A 10,004-nucleotide genomic window follows, 5' to 3' on the forward strand; every position below is an offset into this window, starting at 1 on the left:
TTGCTCTTCTCTTCCCAGGTGAAATGATCTCCAGCCTAGGCCTTGCTTTGTAACTCAGGACTTCCTCTCTGAAATCTCAGAGGAGTCCTGGGCTAGCAGCGGTCCTGCCGTGCCTCCCCTTCCCAGACCCCAAGCCACTGCAGGGAAAAGCCTCTCAGCAGGCTGCCAGTGGGGGCTAGGCAGCTCCTCTCACCACATCTGCCTGGGACCTCTCTCTCACCCACAGGCTGCTCAGCACCTTCTTCCTCTGACAACCCTTTCTTTCTACCTTCCCCATTCCACACTTCAGACGCTCCTCATACTCACGCCCTCACAAACTCACCCAAGGCCCCTTTGACTTTAGAAGCCCCTCTTGAGATCCTTCCCTTCAATACGCAGTGGCCGGACGTTCCAAACTCAGCCCTTTCCAGGATGGAATACGCTGCTTCCGGATGTTGGCGCCCAGCGAAACTTCCTGTTACTCATCCCTATTACTTTTTTTCTGATGGATTTACCTCAGTATTCCTCGACCAAGCAGGAACTAGGCACAAGCTACTGGCTCTCTTTGCAAATGGATGCAATCAGGCTGAGCCACTGGGCGTGCGTCAGGAGATTCCCCCACCAAAAAGCAAAGATGCGACTTGCATTCAAAGATAGGTTGCTGCAGCCACAGTGCAGACTGACTGCTACACGATCATAGCCAGGTGCCATAGCAGCTGAGTAGGAATTGCTCAGTTCTCTGCTCTTGGGGTGGCTGCCGACCTCACCTATGACCACAGCTGTTTCTCAAGTCTCCCCATTATTGTCACAGTTAAAATTGTAACAAAAGGGAAAAAGACAGGCCAGCCTGCTGCCTGTCCACTTTTCGCTCTTCTTTGCCCCTTGACCAGCTGCCATGACCTTAGGCTGAGCGATTGTCCTCATGCCCTTGGCCAGAGTATTTCCCTTTGAGACTCTGAAGTGTGCCCCAATGTGCAGGTCTTGAAGCTGGGCCTAGTGGCAGAAGGCAACGTAGAGGCTTTCGCTGTCGAGGCCTTTGCTAGGGCAAGCCGCCAGGGGTGGCCTTGTGGGCTAATTATCTCTCCCAAGGTGAAAATCAACACTGGAAGGTGTGAACGGAAGTTGCCATAGAAGGTGGTGGTGAGGAATGTGTTGGCCTGGCCAGGTATTTCTTTGTCCCCATTCAAAAGGTAAAAACAATGAGGAGTCCTTGTGGCACTTTATAGACTAAAATTTATTTGGGTGGGTTTTAGCCCACGAAAGCTTATGCCCAAATAAATTTGTTAGTCTATAAGGTGCCATAAGGACTCCTCATTGTTTTTGCTGTTGCAGACTAACACAGCTACCACTCAGAAACCATTCAGAAAGTGACATCCTCCCTGTCAGGGAATTGAACCCCTGTCTCTTGCATGATAGGCAGGGATACTCACCACTATACTAATAAGGGATAGAGTGGGGTTTTGTGCTACACGGATCTCCTACAGAGCAGTTAGGGCCAGCTTACACCGCACCATGGCCACCAGGCAAGGACACCTCTTGCTCTCTTCCTAAAGCCTTTGGCTGCAGCAACAGCCCTGGGAAAAGCCCTGTCCCTCCTCATATGCGGTTGCCTCTCACTCTCATCAGAAGAAGCTTTTATGTGCCCCACCATGCAGCTTCCAGGGTGGCTGAGATGGCAGTATTTGCTACTCAGCTCCCTGGGTCCATCAGTAATCTCCCTGGATATATTGGTTAATACAGAGTACTTCTCTCTGCTGTAGTACATAATCCACCAGGCATTAGTTCAGCAGAGATCATCCCTAACACAGAGTACTGGTAAAGGGGCCACTCTGAAAGAGCCTCACTCGCCTTACAAGACAAACGCAGCAAGGGGGAAGTATCAAAGTTGATTACATTTGCTATGCTTATGGCCACCAGAGGGCTGTAGAGATCTAGCAGAGAAATAGCGTGTGAATGCTGCAAAGGAAGGACTATAGCTAGCTGGGAATTTTTTCAACAACTTTTTTTTTTTTTTTTGGTCAGGCGATGCTGATTTGTTGAAATCGCAACTTTCTTAGACTGGGCTGGTTTTGATGAATTTCTCCACTTGAAAACATTTTGGAACTGCCTGTTTAGTTTTGATGTCTTTTGAAATGAAAAGCTCCAGTTTTCTAGTTTAAAAACTACTTTTTGTGCGCATTTCCTTAGGATGTGCACCCAGGGAAATTTTTATTTATTTATTTTAAAGGCAAACATTCATTGAATACTCAATCATAAAGGACATTATTTTTATTCATCAAACAAACTAAAGAAACTGAAACTTAACTGAACTTAATTTTTTTAAATTAACAGCTAAACTTTTACTTAAAAAAACAAAACTTAAAAAATGAGACACAATACCAAATTTTTCCTGTAGTGATAACCAGGCGTATACAAAGATACAGTCAATTTCCATGATCTTTGTCTTTAACCAGATAATGAGCAAACCTAAATTGACCAAAACAGATTAAGGTTTCTTCATTTTCCTGTCCTAGAGAATGAGATATTGCTCACCAGGGTGTTATGGACTTAAATTCCTCACTCACATAATTACAATTAACTGACTAAACCAATTCTTGTTTAATGTACAAAATCATGAGTGAGTCGAGGCGCTGTTGGGACATTGTACTACTTAGTTTGTTTTTTACATGTGCTAGTTTTGAAAAGGCTCTTTCACATGAACAGCTTGTAGCAGGTAAGACTGCAAACCATTGAATAGATTTGTAAAAGGCCTGGAACATGGAAGACTGATCCGATTCCTTTAGCCAATCAAGCCCCTCTCTCTGGTGGTGGTCGTAGTGCTACCTGTGGGAACAGATCTGTCATAACACTGAAGCAATCTGACTTCAGCTTCCAACTCATCCAAGGACGCTTTAAATTTGTTAGCAATGATTCTCAGATTGTCCCTGCCAATGTCTAAGCTCTGCAGTTTTCCTATTGCAGTCACAATTTTACAAGTCTACTTTTCAAATCGCTGGTCAATGCCAGTAATCACGGAGTCTAGAAGTGGGTAAAATGAAGTTATTCTCTCCCGCTCCTCTTTTGTATCAAAGAGATGCTGGGACTCAAATGCATCATCCAATACTAGTGGACATTTTTCTCTTAAGTGGGGGGAATCGATATATCATTCTCTACACACATTTTCATACTGTCATTGAAAATAGATTGAAAATATTCTGGGCCACTTCTCATTACAGCCAAAGAGTTATGCAAGCTTTTCACCCCTGTCATTGCAGTAAGTAAGTTGAGATCTGGAGCTTGAAGAGCCTTACTCACTTTTACCACCATCTGAAAAATAAGGGTGCATCATGTGAAGGGCAAAGATGAACTCGAATGAATTTAGTTCATGGATAAGACCCCTGGCTTTTATTTTAGCGTCAGCAAGGCAAGTTGTTTCGATAATCTCTTGTACAGCTTGTAAAATGATGAAGTAGTTTTGTTTTACAGCAGCCGCTGCTTCAGCTCTGCATGTCCATCTTGTGTTTGATAGTGACTTCAAAGTCTTCAACGGGGATCCTACTTCTTGTGAAATCTTCTCCATTACTGCATGTCGCACAGGACTCCCCTCCATGCAGGCATAAAGAGTCTGAATAACACCAAAAAAAATCAGACAGTTCTGTTTTGTTTACTTGCAGTGCATGCAGCTTCTAGGAGGAGGTTCAAACAATGCGCATAGCAGTGTACATAGAGTATTTCACTGTTTCTTTCTTTACATTTCATTTGAACTCCCACAGTACATCTAGACATAGTAGATGTAGGGGTGGTGAGTTCTATGGGCCTGTGGGGCCCGGGCACCAGGAATATTCCTGTCCTAGGGGCTCTGCTCCAGCAAAGTTTCCTGCCACCCCTGGGTGATTTAAAACAGCCCAGGGGCTCCCACCACCACCCGGCAGCACAGCGGGGCTGAGCGGCTTCCTGCACGCTCATTCTGCGTGGCTGCTGGCAGGTCCTGCAGCTCGTGTGAGGGCGTTGTTCCGCTGCACACTGCCCCTGCCCCAAACGCCCCTGTGGCCAAGGGGAAGCTGCAGGGGTGGTGCCTGGAGACAGCAGCATGAGGAGCTTTCCACCCCCCCCCCCTGCAGCCTGCCTTGCCTAGGAGCCCTGCCGGAGGGGGTGCCCCAGGTAAGCATTGAACCCCCACCATCCACTTCCAGAGCCTGCACCCACACCCCCTCTGCAAACACACCCTTCAGCCCCCAAATTTCCTCCTGCACCCCCTCACCCCCAAACTCCCTCCCAGAGCCTGAAGCCCGCACTCCCACTCCCTAACTCCCTCTTGTACTCCCACCTCTCCCCTGCACCTACTTTTGTCCCCAAACTCCCTCCCAGAGCCTGCACCCAGCACCCAAACTTGTTCCCAGACCCTGCACTCCAAACTCCCTCCCAGAGCCCAACCTCTCACCCCTTCTGCACTCAAATTCCCGCCCAGAGCCTACAGCCAAACTCCCTCTCAGAGCCTGCATCCCCACCCCCTTGTGCACCACAATCGCTTGAATCCCAGACCCCCTCCCCCACCCGAACTCCCTCCTAAAGCTTTAGGCAGGTGTGTGTGGGGAGTTTGCAGGGGTGGGCGAGTTTCTGGGTGTTCTGGGCACCACCAAAATTTCTACAAACCTGCCGTGCCAGAGTAGATGTGCCATCAAAACAGACGGCCATCACTGATGACCAGTCAATTTTAAGAATGCCAAGGACATAATTTAACAGGTCAAAAATAGACTGAACATCAACTGTTAATAATCTCTGACCAGACACAAAATATTCAACTGGACTATGTTTTTCATTGTCAAAATACCACACCACCATGGACATCTGTTCATGGTGTCCACAGTCAGTAGTGTTGTCAGCAATTATTGAGACCATTTTTCCATTTAGTGAAAACACAATATTTTGTTGCACAATGTTGTGCAAGGCTACAATTAAATCATTTTGGATGCGATTACTCAGGTAGCGTTTCGAGGAGATTGTTGCATATGCTTTGCTATTATGGGATCATATTTTTGGAGCATTTGACAAGATTTAGAAATAAAGCTTTTTCATTATGACCCCTGAATGGTTTCCCACCTTTCACCAAACATAGAACAGTGTCAATCAGTTGCTCCATTACACTTCAGTTGCACCGTTCTTCTTCTTGTTTAGACGGATAAGCCTGCTTGCCCTCATCCACCAATACATCAATAGGTTTCCCTTCATTAAAACTTGACCATGAAGAACAGCTCAACACATGAGATGTTAACAGTTAGTAGTTTTTAAAACATTTGTTAGCCCTCTGCCAGTTTCTGAATCCTTTATCAATAAATACTGGATCAGTGTGACCTTTGTTTGCTGCATCGTTAAAGGAGACGAAACAGCAGTAAAAGCAAAATTCTGCGTCCTTTGATGGGCTATATTCTAACCACCTATACTTTTCATATCAATCGGACTGAAAACTTTTGTTAGTTCCCTATTTTACTTCTAGGAAACATGCTCTATCTAGGCTGATAAGGACCTCTAGATAATCGAGACTGGCATTCTAATCTATTTTTTGGAATATCACAGACCAGGTCATCAGAAGGAATGTTTGATGGCTTTGAATAGGAACTACACTGACCTGAACTAAGAGACAAAGTCTGTTTCTGTTGGTCATTACTCAGTTTATTGTATGTACTGGAACTGGTGGCAGCATTATCTTCATGTAAGTTCTTAACCGAGGAGTTCGAGGTATTTGCACTACCATCAGCACATTCATTATAATTCAGTTTGTCTGCTCCTTTTCTTATCTTAACAACGAACCGATCCATATTTTAAAATTAAAAGGGAGTATCATATGATTGAATTAAAACATAAAGCCATGGGCTTGTTACGCTATTTCAGTAGAGTACATGCGACACAGATTACAAACGCTGTAGACACTGCGCTGGGCATGCCTGACGCGGCCACTTATATAGGTCAAAGAATTTTCTAGAATAGTAGTCGGAGCGGGAGGGGAGGACCAATGGTAATGCGGCACCGTAGTATTGGGGGCGCATGCTGTGAGCGAATGTGGGCTTTCAATACATTTTGACAACTTCTATATTACGCAATTTGGCGCTTATTGCATAATCCAACAATCCATATTTTAAAACTAAAAGAGCATATCCTGCGATTAAATTCAAATGCAAAGCCACTTTTTTTTTGGAGACATTAGGGTGGGTGGGGGCACACCCTATATGCCCGCCTGTGTTTGTGTATCTATTTAAGTTAATTATAGTGCCATTAAACAAAAGTGATTAGATCAAACCGAAACACTTTGACCCAAACCAATTTTTATTTTTTGGTTCAGGAAAATGTTTGAGCTCTTGACTTTTTTGTCCTGGTTCAATGTGGGAAATTTCTCCCCCCCCCCACTCCCCCCAAATCCCAGCTTTTGATGGAATAGGAAAAGCTTCCTACCCAGGTACACTAAAGACTTCCAATGCTACTACCATGAAAGGAAGAGCTTGTGCCACATCTGATGTGTTTTTCTGGGGACGGTTTTGAGGGACATAAGAATGCAGTTTTGCCTGGGTACTGGTGTGCTGATGAGTTGAGAGAATCTGGGCTTTTGCCCCTGCCCATCTCACTGTATGTTGTAACAGGCATGTCTGAATGTCCTGCAGCAGTGGCCAACTTGTTTGCAATGGATCAGTGATGATCCACACAGATGGGGTTGGAGATGCCCCAGCACAGAAGTCAGGTCTTCCTTGGGCTTTTGTAGCAGTAATGATCAGGACGCTAGTAAAGGCTTGGGATGGAGTGGAGGTGGTCCCCAAAGAGGCTGCTGTAGGTGGGGCTTCTGTTGTTGGGTGCAGAATAACTCTTCAGCTGTGCAAGTTGAGTTTGATGTTGGGCTCATCATTAGGGTAGGAGAGCCCCAGTCACCAGATTTCTGTGTGAAGCTGTTTGTTCTAACGGTGGTGCCTGCCCAGGGCCTACCCTCTGGGCTCTGATTGTGGACTGTCAAGTTAAGCAGGGTGGTGCCTGGTTAGATCTTGGCTAGGAGAGCTGGGCTGCAAACCAAGTACTTCCTAAGAGGTGGTGGCAATTGATGGCCAGGCGCCCTGAGGCAGGAATTTGCTCATTCAGGGGAACTGCTACCAGTGGTGCTGTGTCAGGCACGCGGGGACCCAGCCTCTGACCCTGGCTTGCCATTAAAGATTTTGTGGCACTTTCACCAGACTGGCATGTTAGACCTGCAGAACTGGCCACCGGCATCCCGCTCTGGTCATTCCATTGTCTGCCTAAAGCCCCTTAGCTAGCCTCTCTTGGAGACCTCACTCCCTGCTCCAAACCTCTGTGTGGCGTCACCCCACGGGGCAGGGCCACAGCCTGCTTCCCTCAGAGGTGGATGCGTCTCGGGACACCAGCCTATTCTGCACGGTGGGACGAAAAGCGCCATTGAACTGTAAGCCGTTCTCATTAAAAAGTGACGGAGGCCTTTGTGTGGGATTCCACCGAGAGCCTCCCCCCCACGCCCTCAGGAAGCGAAATCAGGTTGGTGGAGTGTCGCTCTTTGTGCGGAGGGTCTGCACCTGTTCTGCTATTGAAGACTGATACTCCTGGGGGACTCCCTGGCGTAAGATGTTAGAATGAGGACAGGCTGCTCTGGGCGCTTGCAGTGCTCTGACTTCGGTTCTCTTGCTGGGATTTTTTTGGGTGGGGGGTGATTCATTGTAGTCCCAGCTGTGCAGGAAACCACCAGCAAGGTGCAGCTGCCCTGACAGAGATGATAGGACAGGGTCCTGCTGTCACCCTCAGGGCTGGCAGCAGCTGCCTGGCAGCTGGTACGTGTGGGTGAGGGGCACTGAGCTGCTCCCGGGAGGCCTGAACACTGTGCTGGCTCGGTGCCAATGCCAGCTTTTGATTTCTGTCACCACGAATTGGCAGAGGACAGACAGGAGGGGGATGGGGAAGGAGGGAGAAAGGACTGATTAGAGCAGCACGTGCCTTCCCCATGTCTCCTTGCTCCTGGGACATGCTTTGTATGGTGTGGTGCAATACTGCCGCCTTTCACAAACCTTGGGGGTGGGGGGGTTGAAGAATCCCTCTCCCCCCCTTTTCTCTATCAAAGGCTCCCCAGCCTCGTGGGGGGGAACAGGGGTTCTATTCCTGGCCTGAGAGTGATTCACGGCATGACTGTAGCAAATCGCTTCTTGCCTGCCACAATTTCCTCTTCCATGGCGTGGGTCTGACTGTCCTGGGCAGAGCACAGCGAAGGGCTCAGCCAGGGTGGGTGAAGAGCTCCCTGGTGCCCCCACTGTCAGGCGCTTTGTACCTGCAGTGGTTTACGAGGAAGCTGTGGTGATGCAAAGGGCCCCTGTGGCTGTCTCCTCCCCGGAGAACTGGTGTGTTAATAAAGGCGGGGGCAGGTGATACTTGAGGGTGAGGAGTGAGGTACCCCAGCTATAATGGGACCAGGCTGGGACCAGGCTTGGACTGCGAGTTGATAGTGGAGCACTGCTGGGCTCAGGCTGTTCCTGGCAGAGGCAGGAGCTGGGACTTAGATGCCTGTGATCTGAAGGGGCCCAGACAAGGGGCCTGCATGGTGGCAGGGCAGGGCGTGAGCAATGGGGCAGGGTGGGAGCTGGTATTATGGCCAGGGGTTGGGCCCCAAGCTGGTGCTGGCTGAGGGGGCGAGCCGGGCCTGCTATAAACATTCCCATCTGACCCATGTGTTGCTGTAGCCCATGTAGCTTTACATATGGCCCCGAGCAGAGGCTGTATCCTACCACAGAGCTACGGACGGCTCCTGATTCCAGCCAATCTGTCGCTGCTCTTGCTCCACCTTGCCCTGCTCCCGCCAGCTGTTCCCCCTTGGAGCGGAAGATGGACAAGGAAAAGCGCCTGGGGTTTTATACAGCACCGGAGTAGCTGACCACACTATTTGCAGCCAGCTGGCCCCTGACCCCTGTTTGCTGCCCGGTCCTTGTGGAACCTGACCCCCAGATGATCAGCTGGAAAACCCTTGCTCAGATTGACGGTCTCCATGGGCCAGGCATGGCCCAGGGCCGTGGTGGGCTAGTTCCAGGAGTGGCTGAAGTGAGGCTACTTGATCGGTGTAGCTGCATCCATGTTGACTGCCAAGGCTAGACCAGGACATACAGACTCTGCGCTGATCCGTCCTTTTCCATTAGCAGCAAACCTGCGTTTGCCCTTCTCTATGGCTGGAGCTTAAAGCCATTGCAGCTTGACCAAGCGCTAGCTCCTGCCCATGGCCAGAGCTTCTTCTGAAGGGGGATGATGGGGCCATGGCTGGCTCTGGTGTGGGGGTGGGGACTTTGAAGGCATCTGTTCAAGGCCTGATGGTGCTGGCAGGAATGTGTTTAAATTTCAGAATGCTTTCCCTGCAGGTGTTGCTCCATTTGTCACCAGCAGACAAAGAACAGACCCACCCTCTGTGGGACATGATTAATCCTGGGTGCCCCAAGTGGGTGGGAGCTCTCTCAGCTGAGCATGCGCTGCACGGGGGGAGCGGAGTTTTGGGGCGTGTAAAGCAGCCGGTGCTGGGGAAGTCAGGCGTTGATTACCACGGCTCTTGGGGATGGGGGCTTGCAGGCCCACTTGCCTTCTTCCATCCCAGGACTGAGATCAAGGCCAAATGTGCCCTTTCTTCTTCAACCTTTCTGCTGTTGGGAAAGGCCTACACCTCCCTTGCCTTACGGCCCTCCCAGGAGAAACCAGAAGGCAAGTTTCCGCCTTGACCCATGCTGCAACCTTCCTAATAGGCTGGGCATGCATCACCCTCCCTGTACAGAATGGGGTGGGGGGGCCCACAGGCTCTTAACAGGGACAGCTCTACCCTTAGTCACCGGCACGGGCCCACAGCAATCAGCACATGGAAAGTGTCCCAACCCCACCCACTGCCTCAGCTCCAATACGCCTCAGCCCCAGGCTGCTCATGTGTAGCTGGGACGGGGCTGGTGCCTGGTGCTGAGAGGCACTGAATGAAGCGCAGCTGGGCTGAAGGGCTGCAGTAATTTATGTGCTTCCCCCCCAGAGTCAGTAGGGGCAAG

The sequence above is a fragment of the Dermochelys coriacea genome, chromosome 1, assembly GCF_009764565.3.
Source record: "Dermochelys coriacea isolate rDerCor1 chromosome 1, rDerCor1.pri.v4, whole genome shotgun sequence".
Lineage (NCBI taxonomy): Eukaryota > Metazoa > Chordata > Testudines > Dermochelyidae > Dermochelys > Dermochelys coriacea.